At 46.1% G+C, this 17,082-nt stretch overlaps 2 protein-coding genes across 2 annotated transcripts in view; one reads left to right on the forward strand and one right to left on the reverse strand.

Moving 5' to 3' along the window:
• Twist2 (twist family bHLH transcription factor 2) overlaps positions 1 to 5,428 on the forward strand; it is a 48,295-nt gene extending 42,867 nt beyond the window's left edge. The window contains exon 2 of the mRNA XM_031368450.1: positions 4,771 to 5,428. The gene's annotated coding sequence lies outside the window, so the exon portion shown is untranslated. The remainder of the gene's footprint in view (positions 1 to 4,770) is intronic.
• Positions 1 to 17,082, reverse strand: part of Per2 (period circadian regulator 2) — a 750,618-nt gene that overhangs the window by 431,972 nt on the left and 301,564 nt on the right. The window lies entirely within an intron of this gene.

Below are 17,082 nucleotides of genomic sequence, written 5' to 3' on the forward strand. Positions count from 1 at the left end.
TCAGCCTCCCAGCCTGGCCCACTGTGGCTCTGCAGTTCCCCATCTTTCCAGCCCTCCGTTTAGCAGTCCGGGTAATGTACTGTCTCCTGCCATACTATGGAGGTGGGCGCTGGAAACCCAAGCAGGTTCCTGTTGGTCCTATAGCTTCCCTATAGTGCCTACCTTTACCCATCAAAGCTCTCTAAGCATTCTAGAATTGTCAGGTAGGGGACACAGGTGGGAGGCCACTGAGAGTCTGACTGGCTTTGTTTCTTTTTGTGTCTGAATCCCATAGGTTTGTTTATTATTGTTGTTGTTGTTGTTGTTGTTATTATTATTATTATTATTATTATTATTATTATTATTATTATTATTAAGAATCCAGAAATTTCTTTGTGGCATGGTTCAGTTTTCCTTCCAGACCCAACTCCCGTTTAGTCTGAAGACTTTCCTCTTTATTGGCTGGAAGGATATTTCTGCTCTCTCTCTCTCTCTCCTTGGTATCTAATACCCATCTCAGGGCAGGGAGGCTTCCCAGCAGTGCCTGACCTCGGGGCTTGCTCCTCAACGTCTCTCTCTCCAATCAGCATCTACCTCTCCAACCTCCTTGGTTAAAGCCACACCATCCCTACGCTTTCTATAGCTTCCAGTCTTTTTTGATAGTTTCCAACCTGTTCTTTGTCTTTCAAAGTGGAGCACCTCCTTCCCTGGGGCCACTTAGTAGGTGCTTAGTGCGCACTTCTCATGGAAGTCCCTGCCCCGTGCGCCTGATGTGTCATCTTCTTTGATCGTAGTTCAGGGACTTCTGACTACTGTCCATCCCTTCTCTCCAGCCACCCTTTGGTGGTTGGTGTGGGTAGCTCAGTTGTGTCTAGTCTCACCCAGGATGGGAAGGCCCCCAGGTAGGAGTTAGAGCACTCTAGAAGCCTAAGTGCTACAAGTTGGATAAGCAACGGGACCCCTGTGGTCTGATGGCATCCTCCGCTTCTAGTCCCGCTGTACTCAGCCTTCCATTTCCCCAACCTCTGTGGAACTGGAATCCCGGGAGTTAAGAGTGTCTGGGCATTAGGGCTAGCAGGGTGTTGGTGTAGGAAGTAGGAGGCGGGAAGGCAGGAACAGACTGGCAGGGGCTGACCCACTTGAGCAAACTGCAGGCCTCAGGGCACTCTGGAGCCAAAAGTTCATCCTTTTCCCACTCTAGGGGCCAAGAGGTCAAGCAATGTAGGGAAGCATGCCGGACTTCTTTGTACTATAGCTGATGGCCACACCCATGGTTCTATGGTCACTTCCCCGTCCACCTTTTGGAGTATCACATGAGAAACCCAGATGTGTTTATGTGTCTATGTGTGCCTGTGCATGTGTGTGTGCAGGTGCATATAAGTGTATGTTTGTGCACGTGTGTATATGTGCGAGCATGTATACATGTATGTATGTAAGCGTGTGTATCTTTGTGTGTACACATGTGTATGTGCATGTCTGTGTGTGTGCTTGCATGTGTGTGTATGCATGTGCGTGCATCTGTCTGTGAATGAATGTATGTGGGTGCACGTGCGTGCTCGTGTGTCCTTTGCACTTCTTCTGACCACCGAGTTAAGTCTCCTCTGCAGCAGCATCTGGCTTGCGCTTTCCTTGGGACGGTTTTCAGCATCCCCACCATGGTCTAGTCTATATGTGTGTTTCTTCTGTCAGATCCTCTGACTCTTTCTCCGCATTTTTTAGCAACTAGCCCTGTTCTTTGCTCATGCCAGACACGCAGCACATGCTAGAAGGTGGATGAATGTGCACATGGGTGGAAGGGAGGGAGGGAAGGAAGGAAGAGTGGGAGAGAGAAAGACGGAGAATGAATGGAAGGACAGACAGACATGTGGCAGACAGACCCCTCCCATCCCTTCTCCTTGCCTCACTTGCTGGAGACTCACTAGTGTGGCATGCCTTCCTTTGGCCAGCTCGAGGCCCTTATGAGCTTCTTAGTGCCTAGGGGTCTGGTTCAGGGACCACTGAACACTGCTCTCAGTCCAGCTACAGCAGCTCTGGCAGCCTGTTCCAGCCAGGCAGAGCCAGTGTGAGCCACAGGAGGCCTGTGCATGGGGCTCGGTTAGCCCTTCAGTGGGGAGGCCATCTTGAGCCCAGATGTTTTACATTTGCCCGTGTCTACAGACATGTGGGGGTCAAGGTGACATCAAGGGGGTTAGGCTAGGAGGCTCTCAGTCAAGAAGACTAATGAACCTGCCACTTGCTTCTGCCTGAGCCCCGGGCCCCTCCGGCAGATGAAGACAACCCCCAAAGCCTACCCTATTGGGACAGCCCCTGCCATTCTTGGCTTTTCATGGACCATCCTGTGCTTCCCGTGGAGGGCTGGCTCAGCTCAGATATCAAAAGCTGTTGTAATTATTTCCTCCCACTGAGGAAGGCTTCCATTTAGCTTCCCCCCCTCCTCTATTAATTATCTAATTATAACCACATTCTCCAATAGAGCAGCCTTTGACTCTTTGCCCAGGACCACTTAAAAAGGCTTAAATATTTGGAGTGCTCTAACTTGAAAAAAAAAAGGAGGAGGGAGGGAGAAAGAGAGAGCAAGCAAGCACACATTTGTGTGTGTGTGTGTATGTATGTATGTGTGTGTCTGTGTCTGTATGTGTGTCTTTGTGTGAGTCTGTGTATGTATGTGTGTCCGTGTGTGAGTCTGTGTATGTATGTGCATCCGTGTGTCCGTATGTCCGTGTGTGTGTGTGTGTGTGTGTGTGTGTGTATGTGTGTATGTGTATGTCTAATTTTAGTGAAAATCTTAGACTTTTTAGATTGTTGCCATGATTCCAGAAGGGAGAAGCATTGTGGAGCTTTAAGAAGCCCCTCACAGAGCTCAGGTCTCAGGAACAACATTGCTGAATGTCTGAGGCTTTTGCACACTGGCCAGTGTAGGTGTGGCAATATGGTGTGCTGCCCTGAACAATCAGTAACAAGTCAGATGCAACCTCTGCCGTGGAGCCCTGGAGGATGGCTCAGACCTGGCTGTTCCATCCCTTAGTGGCTTCATTACCCACCTGGACGAGATTCTCAGCATCTCCTGCAGCAGCTTGTTCCAACTAATATGCCCTCCTCGCTCTGGGAACCATACAGCAGGAAAGCCATCTTGAATTAATGGCCAGCCCCTCTTGTTCTGGCTCACCGACCAACTTCCATCTTCAGTGAGCTCAAGGTGGGCAAAGATGAGTGTGGAGATCTGTTGTCAAAACTCCAGACTCCTCAAGGACCTGGACATCCCTCCTGCAGATGCCCTTTGCTCTCCTGTCCACACACCACCCCCTCCAGGAAGTTTGGTTCAAAATCAGCTTTCACTAAGGGAAGGCAGACTGCTGCTGGGCAGAGCATCTAGTGCACTGCAGGCATGTGTGTGCATATATTATGCATTTGTGTGCCCACATATGTATGTGTGAGTTGCCCTATGGGTCATGAGTGTGTGGCATGTAAATACAGTGTCTTTTGGGAACATGGCATTTGATCTGCTAACCACATCTGAATGCTACCATTAGATAGCACCAGTAGAGGCGGCGCTAAGTGACACTCAGAAGGTTCCTACACCAGATCACCGTGAGAGCAGAGCTCGTAAGTTGGTAATGGCATCAAGCCCTACTGCCTAGTTGTCACTGCTTCACATGGCTTAAAACTCTGTCGTATGACATTGTAGTGACGGAAAGTTGTGGATCTCACTGACAGATGAGGGAGGAAGAAACACAGCACAATGTATGCTACACACTTCCCTGTACACATGTGACACACACATACTCCTCACATACTAAGCAATATTACACACATACATATATACACACATATCACACGCCACATGTATACTATGCACACATTTCACATACCACATGCACACACTATACACGCACATCATATACTATAATACATTATACACACATCACATACCACACATACATACACCACACATGCATTATATATACACATCACATAACACAATATACACATATACTATAACACACATCACATAATACAAACACATACACACACTATACACACACTATGTACACACATCACATAATACACATATACACACCACACATACACTATACACACACATCACATAATACACATATACACACACCACACATAGACTATACACACACATCACATAACACACACACACACACACATACATACACACACCACACATATAGAATACCACACATACACTATGTATATGTACACATATCATGCTATATACCTATCCGCATCGAGGATATGGTATTCTAAGTGTGAATTTACACTTTGGGAGAAATTGGTTGTAATGCTCATAGATTTTTCTGCACATTTTAATGAAATCCTTGGGAATCTATCATTATTTTCCAAGGTGTAAGTATGGATTCCTAAGAATTTACAAAGAGAAATCCATCTGCCTTTGACAGTTCTCCCCAGAGCTGTCTGTTCTCCTGTGTGCTCATCCTATCCTTCCTAACCCTGCTCAGCCACCATCAACAGCACTCTCTCAGCAGCCTCACCCTGGAAGCCCAGGTAGGCGTCTCTCCCAGGAGCCAGTGTGTGGCCCTGAGAAGAAAATGGTGCTGTGCTGTGTAAACAGCAGCCTTCCAGGGCCTGGGAACTGAAGTCCATCCCTGCCCAGCTTCTTCAGGGGAAGGAATTGGGAGTGGCACAAGTAAAACAGAGCCAGCTCTCCATCCATCCCTGCAGCCTCAGGTTCCCTCAGATAAAGGTCATACTTCCCCAAATGACAAAGGCTGCGACATCTCACCCCCTCTCTTTCTCTTCCAGACCCACCTGCATATCTCAGGCGTAAGCGGAACTGGATGAGTCCACGGCTGTGGCTATCGGCACCTGGACAACCTCGTGGCTCCTCATGACCCCAGTGCCCAAGCGTTCAGAGGGGACAACGGTGGCAGGTGACAGAGACCCAGGTCCTCATCCTTCTCAGAGATACCCATGGGATGGACACCGGCCTTCCTGCCAGTGACTTCTGTGTTCTCATCTCCTCACCGGTGGATTTCCTCCTGGGTTTTAATTTGGGGGAATCTTTCTGGAAAGTTCTAGCTTCAGGAATGCATTTGTAAGGATATATATTGGATTGTATTTCCCTCTAAGTGCCTTTTTTAAATGTATATTTTTAAATAAAACAGAAATGCATTCTTGTCGAACCTGTTTGAACTGGACCAAGGCTCTCAGAACAAGAACCCAAGATCCCTCCCACCCCAGACCTCCCGCAACTGTTTCGAGGAAGCCTGGAATTCTTGCCCGCACACTCCTGTTCTTTACCTCTCCATGACCTGCTCAGCTAGCCATTTTTTTTATATTCCCTGTTCAGTGTATATGTTGCTTATTTGTTTATTTATTGAGATATTTTACCAGCTAAGTGACTGCCACGCGCTGTGTATAACGCTCCACACCCAGAAATAATAAAGAAGCCTGCACAGCCCCACGTTTTCCCTCTGTTCTCATCTCTACGCTTGGAAGCTGAGAGGGTTGTAGAAATGAAATATTTTGCCACTCCGAAGGGGAAGAGAAAGGATGAGAGACATGCATTTGGTTCTCCACACATTAATAGTTGTAGGAATTTCTAGAAGCCAGCAATGCTAATCTGTGTTGACACCAGTGTCAGCAGACCTAGGCCTAGGAACCAAAGTGTATTTATTTGCATCACTGTGACAAATGAACGAATAAGCAGGATTCGGCTCACAGTTTCAGAAGTCTGAGTCTGTGGCTATGAGCTATGATGGGGAGTGTGTGTAGGAAACTGGCTCCTCTCACAGTGGTAGAGAAACATAGAGAGGGCTCAGGTACCCACTGCTAGAGAGGCCTGGCCAAATCCAAGACTAGGAAACAGCAAAGGCTCCAAACTGTCTCTTCTGAACAAGGCCTCATGCCCTGAGGCATACAGTTCACCGAGTGTCTCTTTCCTGGACCAACAGGCTTGCAAGAATACAAAGCTTTTAGCCTACTCGAGCCCTATGGTATCCACTCTGTGTCACCAGAGGAGGCCAGAGGCTAGAGAAGTGTCCTACATGAGGGTCTGTCTATCAGAGCATGAAGATAAAGAAGTTGGTGATGACCCAGGGTCTGGTGGTGGGACATGGAGTCAATAGAGCTCTGTATGATGTTCAGGTTTTATTGGAGGGGGCATGGTTATGCAACAGAGCTTGTGTGACTGTCCTATAAGAAAGGGTACAGTTCAAGGGATTCAAATCCTGACACTGTCTAGTACATGGTAAGTCTAGTGACGTTTCCAGATAGTGACTATAAAGCAAAAGACACTAAGATTGGCCACCACCCACGCAGCAAGGCACAGAGGTAAAGCTGGTGTAGTGGCCTGAGAGAGTGGCCTTTCATAACTACAGGGCAGCCAACAGAAAGTAGAGGCCAGGGATACAGCCAGGAGGCAGCATGGCCCAAGACAAGGAGCAGGTCACATGCCACACAAGTGATATTTCTTGGGTTTGTGGAGCACCATCCATGAGATACGGGAGTGCATGGACTAAATGCTTATAGGGAGTAGTAATAGGGGGTTGTGGGGACAGGCTGGCAGTATGGAAGCTGGCAGAGACATGGGATGATTGTAGAGATTGAAAGTTGGTGGGATTGGAGATGGGTGGGGCTAGGGCATGACAAGAGGCATCCATCTCAAGATGAGGCCTCCATGAGACTGGGCAGAGATGGCCCAGATTAGCTACTGAGTGCCTTGCAGGAAGCTGCATGAGGCTCAGGTCTCTGTCCCTACAAAGCTTTGAAGAAAGAACATCACCAAGACTCCATGTCAGCCTCCATGGCCCACCAATAGGGCAAATGGACGTGTGTGTGTGTGTGTGTGTGTGTGTGTGTGCGTGCACGTGGGTGTGTGTTCATGTGTATTGGGGGTGCACATGTTTGTGTATTTGTGTGCGCGTGAAAGCCAGAGGTTTGGCAGTTGATACCTTCTATCACTCTTTACCTTATTTACTTACCTATTTTTTAAATTACTTTTATTTATTTTGTGTGCTTGCATTTGGGGTGGAGGTAGGTTGTACCAAGGCACACATGTGGGGGTCTGCAAGGGTTGGTTCTTTCTTTCCACCAAGTGGCATTGAACTCAGCTCGTAAGGCTGAAGACAAAACACCTCTCTCACTGAGCCACCTGACTGGCCCGCCACCTTATTTTTTTGAGGACTCCATCAATTCAGCGAAGCTGGCTAACTGAACAGATCTGCCTGCCTCTGCCTCCCCAGCACTTGGGTTAGACTTGCAATGCCACATCTGAATTCCTCATGCCAGTGCTAAGGATTCCGACTCAGGTCCTCATGCTGATGTGGCCACTGCTTTCCTGGCTGGGCAATCTGTCCTCATGATTTTTTGAGGAGCACAGCTCTGGTGGAAGGGACAAGAAGGGAGGTGTACTGAGCCTTGGGACTATTGCTGGGAATGACTCCATTTCTTTGGCATGGGGTGGGAGCAGAGCTGCTGTCAGGGTGCCTCTTCTCAAAAGCATCTGGGAACAGGGCACATAGCCACCAGGGACATGGGAGAATGGGACCCCTAGGGCTTCTCAGTGCTTGCCCCACCACTGATGCTTGATCAAAGTTCTGAATCCATGTCCCCTATACTCCTCTGGGCTGGATTCCCTATCAGCTTACAACACAGAACATTTTTTAACATATGTATATTCAGCACTTCCATCAAAACCAGAAGTTCCATGAATGCTAAAAATGGCCAGGCTTACAGAATACAAAGAGGAAAAAAAGAGCATAGAAAACTTTCTTGACCCGTTGACATCTTGAGAGGCCACGGCCCAATGGGAACCTTGACAATGACTCTGAGGAAAATGGAAAGTGCAGCCGGGTGTAGTACTCTTAGAGCATGGATGGTTGTAGCCCTGGGGTCATGCATCCTCCATGTATTCTGGGAAAGCCACCATGTATCCCTGGAAAGAAGGTCCAGAGATAGCTTTGTGGTTTCATGAGATCCACAACACCAGGAAACAACAATCCATAGCCATAAAGAAGGGATTGTGAAAACCAAGCCCAACCCACAGGGCAGTCCCAGTGAGGAGCTCCAGGAAGGAGCGGAGTTTGAAATGAGCCCCTGGATGATTTGCTGCCAGGGCTTGGGGCTGTGTAGATGTCCAGAGGGGAGAAGAAATCCTGACAAGATTAGCACCCGACTCTGAGCTATGTGGTCCCTGCGGACTTTGTGCAGCTGGGTTTGACAGATGAGTGAGTGGGAAGGACTCACTTCACACTGACCTGCTAAAAGTTAAGGCGGGAGACACCAGCTCTGTGCTTGCTGGTGAAGGGACCTGATGCATGACTCTAGACAGGCTATGCCCATGACAGCAACTTGTGCTGGTGTAAGTTACTTGGTCTTTCATGTTCAGATTGGATGGAAGCTCCCCATCTTCCTACCATGGTGGGGTAAAAGATCCACACAGCCCAGAGGGGTTTTGCTTGACTGTCTTGCTTTATATACTACCCACAAAAACACCCCTTCCCTTCTTGGCCTTACATCTTTGAAACTTACTGCTCCTTCAGTTTTGTTCAGATTTTTAAAAATGCTGCTTTGATGCCAAGATTAACAAATGTGACTCTTTATCATATTGGAACGGACCCAGCGATTCACAGATTAAACAAAGGCAGACAAGGCTAAGGAGTTGGAAGGAGCTGTGAATTTCTATTAGTTGGATGGTCCCACTGACCTCTGGAGCCGTCTCCTCCCACTGTCCATTTTGAGGAATTCTAAAGGTGAGGGAGAATTAGAAGACCTTTCTCTGTCCCTAAGTCTTCCTCCTCCACGTGGACAGTCTTCCTGTCCATTGGTCCCCTGTGAAAACAACCCCATCTCCACATAGCCATCCCTGTCCCTCCCACTCTGCTGATTGGAGGAAGCCAAACTCTGGATAACCACTCAGCTGCCAAGAGCCCAGGCATGGGTGGCCTCTATCAAAAGGATGAGCTGGGCCAAGCATGGTCCTCTAGGGGTTTGGGGAACAGAGGCGGCTCTTGTTGGCTGCAAGAGCTGAAGCCAAAAGGATATGACTCTGGAATCAGCAGCAGAGGTGGGGGAAGTGGTGGCATGCGAACCCTAAGCAAGCTGGGAGATAAAAGAATGGAGTCCATGAGGAAGGAGAGGAAGTCAGCTGGTAAAGGAACCCTGGAGGGAGGAGAGATGAACTGATCACCCAGAATCCGGTGAGGAGAGGCCCCTGCCCTGTGATGGCATCCTACAGTACATGATGGTCTTAGTCCACTTTCTACAGCTATAGCAAAATACCTGTAGCAAGGTCATTTATAAAGAAGAAAGTTCATTTGGTTTGTGGTTCTGGCAGCTGGGAAGTCTAAGCCCATGGTCCTGGTGTTCACCCACCTTCTGGGGTGGGTAGACAGAGATGGTGCATGGTGAGACAGCATGATGTGCTCTCTCTCTCTCTCTCTCTCCCTCTCCGTCTCTGTCTCTTCAAGAAGCCAATAGTGCCATCACAAAGTTGGACCTTTTACCAATTACCCTAATTACCCATGGACACTATTAATGTGTGACTTTGGAGATTATGTTTTTAACATAGAAACTTTTCCTGTACAGCTTCAAGTCACAACAATGGAGAACCTCTTGTCATCTTCTGCTTCAGTGGCTACCAAGGAACTGGCTGAGGGCAAGTGTGTCCCCACCACTCTCTGTTTAGGGCTTCCTGGCCATTTGACACTCATCCTTTCTGGGCATATCCAGGGGTGCTAGTGTGAGGGAGTTCACTCATCTAGAGCAACTCTGATAAACACTGCTCCTCCAGGTCCCAGAGCAGGACAACTCTGAACCCATCACATGGCTGCCGAGGGTCCTTCACACAGCTGTACTTCCATGGCCTACAGTGTGTCCAGCTCAGTGGGGTACCTCAGACCAGGCCGTCTGCCTTCTCTTTCTTTTCCAAGCTCTACTCTAATCTCATATTTCATATTTATAAAAATAAAGTGCCCCAAACAAAATTCTCAGCTCTGTCCCGAGAAGAAGCACAAGGGATCTGAATCCTCTACTTCTAGGAACCCGGGGGACAAAACCATCAAAACCAACTCCTGCTCAAATCAAAGACCCAAGAAAATGTAAGTCCTAAAGTGTAAAGAAAAATGGGTTCCAGATAAAAACCATCATACACAAATCATTAGTACTGCAAAGATGCTAGACTGTGCAGATTTTAGAGTCTGCAGGCAGGGAGCTGAGACCTCCCAAGAAGGAGACCCACTTAGAGACTCTCTCCACTTCTCTGAAACCTTCTTGTCTCCAAACATGCCACCACATTCCCCATCTACACCCAGATACTTCAAGGAAATCAGTCTTGGTGTTAAGCAGAACACAGAGGAAAAGTCGCCTATGAAAAACTGTGAACACTAACAACCAGATTCATATTTTTACCCTAAATTTACATTACTTGGGTGATTGAAACTAAAAACAAAAATTGGCATAAAAAATATTCAAGTATGCCATTGGAAGACAAGGAAATAACACAGCAATAATTACACTAAATGTAAATGGTCTAAAGACACTAATAGGAAGGAATTTCTAGCTTGGGTTCAAACACACACACACACACACACACACACACACACATACACACACACAAAAGCAGGCATCAACCACTCAGCTACACTAAATGTACATACACAGAACAACAAAATTGCAATAGAGTTGATGGCCCTGGAAACTAGCTCAGTAAGTTAAGACACTTGTTGAACAATGGTGATCTGACTTCAAACCCTAGAACCCACATGATGAAAAGAGAGAACCAACTCCACAAAGTTGTCCTCTGGCATGTACAGTAGCATGAGCACACACACACACACACACACATATCACATACACACAATAAAAATAAACAAAATAATAAAGCACATACATCACATACACACACAATAAAAATAAATTAATAGAACAGAAAGGAGTAGACAAATCCAGTTATACTTGAAAACTTCAGCCCCTCTCCCAATAATTTGTAGAACAATCTAACAAAAGAACACTAAAAATATAGACGCCAATGTATCTAATATACATGAATCAAGACCACAAACAACAGAGTACATATTGTTTTAAGTGCTAATAAAAACACAAATCAAATAAGATTATATCTGGGCCATAAGATAAATTTAGTAAATTCCAAAGAGTGAAAATCATAGAAAATGTGTTATCCAACTATAGCACAGTCAAGCCAGAAACTAGTAATTTGTACCCAAAAAATACAAAAAACAAACAAACAAACAAACAAAACTGCAAAACTTGAACACAAAAGTCAAACAGGAAATCTGGAGGAAATTTTTAAAGTCATTTAATCAAAGAAAATAAAAATACAACACATAAAAATTTGTAGGACATAGGTACACAGTAGTGGTAAGAAAAATGGTAACAATAAATGCATACATTGTAATGTCTCAAATAAAAACTTTAAACTCCTACCTAAAGAATGTAAGAGAGAAAATAAATTAAAAAAAATAAGGATGAGAATAGAAGTTCTCGATGTTGAATATATTAAACAGTAAAGAATATCAGGGACACAAATGGGTAAGACCAATAACATTGACAAATTTAGCAATACCCACAAAGAAAGGGGGAAGTAAAAAACCAATACCATTCATGAAATAGGAATGTATTACAGATCCTAAAGACCTCAAAAGGATAGTAAAGGCATACCATAGACAGTTTTACATAAATCTGTCAAATTGGCTTCACAAAAAAACAGCAGCCATCCATAATTCACCCAGTATGAACTAGATTGTTTGAGCAGCCCATAAATATTAAGGAAGCTAAATTCATAATTTAATACTCAAAATTCTACCAAACATTTGACTAGGGACCAGTAACAAATCTACAGTCTCAACCAGAAAACAATAGGAGGAAACAATTTAATCTATGAAGCTAACATTACCCTGATACCAAAATCAAAAACAGAGGGTTGAAAACACAAAACTCTGGAGGGAGAAGAGATGGCTCAGTGGTTAAGGGTGAACATTGCCTGTACAGAAGACCTGAGTGTAGTTCCCAGCGTCAATATCTGGGTGGTTCACAACTGCCTATATAATTCTAGCTCCAGAGGGGTTAAATTTTTTTTTTATTTCAAACATTTCAATGTATGCATTTATTGTTAACATTTTTCTTAGCACTACTGTGTTCTCTCTGTCTCTGTCTCTGTCTCTGTCTCTGTCTCTGTCTCTCTCTCTCTCTCTCTCTCTCTCTCTCTCTGTGTGTGTGTGTGTGTGTACCCATTGGTACACTGATCAACTAAGAGATTCTGCAGGAGTACAAGGCTGGTTCCAGATTTTTTTTATTGGATTTAACTCCTCCCTCCATAAGATGGAACTCTGTCTGGTACATTAGCAGAGCCAAAATCTATGGCTTTTTGAGGTCCTAGATCTTAAGAGAGAATGTTATACCATTTTTCTACTACATTGACATATCAAAAAACTATCTTCAAGTTCTTACCTTTATACACACAGATAGTATGCCTCCACCCCTTACTAGGGAGATGTTTTACTGTAGATGACAATACAGAGACCCACAATTAACCAAGAAACCATGGTGTGGCCAGCTACAGGGACATGGAACAGCTATATAACAGCCGTATCCCCACAAGGCTCAGGGGTCATGAAGGAAGAAGGGACAGAGAAAGTATAAGAGCCTGAGATAGTAGACATTTGCAAAAAAATATTTGCTGGACACAACAAGACTATTACACACATGAACCCAGCTGGATAGAACAGGACTGTGCTGGCTGGTTTTGTGCCAACTTGGCATAAGCTGGAGTCATCACAGAAAGGAGCCTCCCTTGAGGAAATGCCTCCATGAGATCCAGGTGTAAGGCATTTTCTCAATTAGTGGTCAAGGGGGGAGGGCCCAGTCCACTGTGTGTGGTGCCATCCCTGGGCTGGTGTCCTGGGTTCTATAAGAAGGCAAGCTGAGCAAGGCAGGGGAAACAAGCCAGTAAGCAGCACCCCTCCATGGCCTCTGAATGACCTGCTTGAGTTCAGTCCTGCTTTCTGACCTGCTTGAGTTCAGTCCTGACTTCCTTTGGTGATGTACAGCAATGTGGAAGTGTAAGCTGAATAAACCCTTTCCTCCTCAACTTTCTTCTTGGTCATGATGTTTTGTGCAGGAATGGAAACCCTGACTGAGAGAAGGACCATCACACACATGAACCCACAGCTGGATACAACAACAGGACCATCACACACATGAACCCACAGCAGCTGTGACTACAAGCACAAAACCTGTGCAATATCAAATCAACTGAAATGCAAGGGTGAGACTCATGAAGCTCTATCCTGTCATCAGAAACAATTGACAACTGATGGTCACTGGAAAAGAAAAACCATTAGGTTTACAGATGGTCTTACACTCACGCAGCACTAAATGGACTCTGGGTGTTTTAAAAAGTCACATGAAATTGTGAGGTAAAGAAAGTAAAGAGATAGCAGAGGAACTGAGAGGGAAGGGTGGGATAAATTTGATGAAAATACATTATACACATATATGAGACTCTCAAATAATTTTAAAAAAATGAGAAGGAATGATTTTAAACAAATCTCTACTGTGCATTAATGTCAAAAGAATAAGGCTGAAATGACAAATGGCCTGTCACCTGATGTGTGAACCATTTGGCAGTATTCAGCACCCACTGATGGTGAGAATCGAAATTCTCAGGAAAAAAAAAGCTGGTTACAGTGGATTCTTAGGTAAAAAACATCTATGAAGTCCCCATATCCAGATGTCATTTACCAAATGTGAGGTAGGGAGATCGAGGTGTCACTCTTACTGCCAACGAACATGCTGGGGGGAGGTTCAGCCACAGCAATAAGTCAAGAAAAGAAAATGAACAACATGGATACACCCTGGAAAGGAAGCAATGAGACCACCCCTGCTCACAGAGGACATGTCCCTCTCTACCCAAACCCCAAAAAGTCTGTTTTTTAAAATGCTAGGACACTCACTGAGGTCAGAAAGTGCCCAATTATATGAGAAACGGGGAAAAACTAACTGCATGTGTGTGCATTAGCAATGAACACAAGGGCGCTGTGCTTATTGAAAACTAACTGCATGTGTGTGCATTAGCAATGAACACAAGGGCGCTGTGCTGATTGATGGATGTTTTGTCAACATGACCCAAGCAAGGGACATTTGGGAAGAAGGAACTTCAATTGAGAAAACACTTTCACCAGACCGGCTGGTGGGCAAGGCTGTGAGGCATTTCCTTGACTGGTGATAGATGTGGGAGGGGCCAGTGCATTGAGGTCCATGCCACCCTGGGCATGTGGTCCTGAATTGTATGTGAAAACAGAGCAAACCATGGGGAGCAAGCCAGTAAGCAGCATCCCTTCATGACTTCTGCGACAGCTCCTGCCTCTAGGTTCCTGCCTGGAGTTCTGGCCCTGACTTCCTTTGATGATGGACAGTGATGTGGATGAGATAAACTATATTTTGTTATGTTTACGGATAGGAAATGAACAAAAGCTATGACAAACACATCAGTGGAGAGATTTTATCGCAATGAAACACCACCAGCCACCGGGGAATGAATACCAAGTGTCTATTCACACTTATCAGAATGGCTGCACACAGAGGGCATCCTGATCTCTAGGGAGAGTGTCCTGGAGGTTGCTCATTTACAGGAACTTAAAATGAGGCAGCTACTCAGGAAAGCAGTTTGGATGGTTTTGAAATGTTTAAATACCTCACTACCCTGTGACCCAGCAACTTTGCTCCTGGGCACGGATCCTAGAAACTCCTGTTCACAGATGTCTTCGGTAATGTCCTATATTAAAGACAAATTGTGACACAAGCTGAGCTACATTCATGGAACCAAATATGCCGCCACTGTCGAAAGAAGGCACTGAGCGCAGCTAGGATGAGCCTCCAGAATATTACAGTGTGTGGAACAGTGAACTCCAAAAGATTGCATCTGGACAGTCCTGCTTATACAGCAGATAAACTGTAGACCCGGGGAACAGAGCAGCCATTTCAGGGATCAGGGGAAGATGGCAGAAGGGATCCCTAAAGGGTAATGTCAGAGGCCTGGGGATGAGTAGACCTGGGAATCTGAGCTGTCATTCAGGGATGGTTAAATGCTCCTCTCTGACTGCAAAAGTTCTCATTTGCTGTCCCTACTTAATACAAGATGTTGCCATTATTTATCACTGGGTAGAAGTCACATGGGACCTCTGGCATTATTATTTTTTTTTTTTACAACTGCTTGGGAATCTACAATTATTAAAAGATTTTTAATTAAAACAAGCAATGCTGTGTGAAGAGACCATTCATAAAGGGAGTGCTGTCAGCTGTGACAAAGTGTCTCTGCATGGCCATAATGTAAAAGAGACAGTGGAGGGGCTAGAGAGATTGCTCAGTGGTCAAGCACACTGGCTGGTTCTGCAGAAGATCGGGTTCAGTGCCCAGCACTTACATGGAGGCTCACCGTGGTCTGTCACTCCAGTTCCAGCAGGATCTGAGGCCCTCTTCTGGCTTCTGTGGGCACTCCATGCATATGGTGCATATACATAAGTGCATGTGAACATAAACTAAAACTAAGTAAAGGAAAGTGACTCCCATGGGGAAGCTGGGGCTTACAGGCAGCTTCAGTGCTGGGTGACCTGGGTTTATGACTGCTATGTGATCAATGACAGGCCTTACAATTTACACAGCTTCTCCAATCTTCCAACCTCTCTTCTCCCATAGTGCCTGTGCTTGCTGGCAATGCTTCTCCACCACTGCCTAAGAGAACAAGGGGACATAGTTTGAGTGTGCTTTTCTACCCTGTTTGTCTGTCAACTACCATCCCGTGGGGACCTGGCCACATGTGTGTATTCCCTGCTGGGCCTCTGGTCTCCAACATGCTGCTTGGAAGAGAGGCCAGTCTCCATCCCTGGCTGAGTTGCTAGCCCTGTGTGGCCTGGTGCTTTGCGTTGGCTGTCTCTGCGCACAGCAAAGTTCTCTGCACTTGTACTTTGCCCAGCTGTCAAGATTCAGCCACTGGGTCCCTTCCTTGGTCTAAAGAAGATTTATTCCCTTTGGCCCAACAGCAAGCTGCTTCTTATCTCTGCGCAAAGTGTTCACAGGAATGGGGCGCGAAGGCAGACAGCCTGTGAGAATGTAATCGTCTTGACACCACCCAGACACAAGCTGGGGTTCCGACGCACAGCATCGCACTGTATCTGTGGTGCTCAGCTCCGTCTGCCCAAGACCAAGTTCCACTGGGAATAATGTCCACGCTTGCTGCTCAGTCCTTGGCTCCTAAAGGAATCCCAGGCTGTGGGTCCTTTGTGGCTGCCCAGGTCAGACTCATAGCCAGAGTCTATCACATGGCAGGACAGGCTCCAGGCTACTGCTCACTTGGAGAGAAAATACACATTTGAATCTGCTCTCATTTTTGGCCCACTCTGCTTCTATGTTGGATGAGAATTACTTGTGCCTTGTCAACCTTTCCCAGCATGTGACTGAAGTGACGACCTCTGCTCTCCTTTTTTTACCACCCAAGCTTTCAAGAAAAGGTTTGGTCAGCCAAAATGGCTCTGTGTGGTTGGGGCCAGATGGATGCTGTGACTTCCAACCTAGGTGGTGGCAGATCCCCGGTCATGGACTTGTGATCTGGAACAGCTGGATCACAAGTCAGTGGGAGCCTGCCTTGCGTGTGTCAGGCCCTGGGTTCAAGCCCCGAAAGGGTCTGTTGGCCTCCAGCAGGAGAACTGTGCAAGAAGCCATGTCAGGTGTCCCTGTCAGCTCTTCTGGGGAACTCACAATTGGAACCTGGAGCCTTTATGTGCATGCAGAGTTGGAGGTGGGGGGGGGGGATAGGCAGACAGACAGACAGACAGAGAAACAGAGAGACACAGAGAGACAGACAGACACATAAACACACACAGAGAGAGACAAAGGGCACACAGAGACAGACCCACACATATGTACATATACACACACAGAGACAGACCCACACATATGTACATATACACACACAGAGAGACAGAAACACAGAGAATGACAAACAGAAGGACATACAGAAACAGACAGACAGACACACACACATAAGCAGATAGAAAGGACACACAAAGACAGATAGACACACGGGGGGGAGAGAGAGAG

The sequence above is a fragment of the Mastomys coucha genome, unplaced genomic scaffold (assembly GCF_008632895.1).
Source record: "Mastomys coucha isolate ucsf_1 unplaced genomic scaffold, UCSF_Mcou_1 pScaffold14, whole genome shotgun sequence".
In the NCBI taxonomy this organism is placed as follows: domain Eukaryota; kingdom Metazoa; phylum Chordata; class Mammalia; order Rodentia; family Muridae; genus Mastomys; species Mastomys coucha.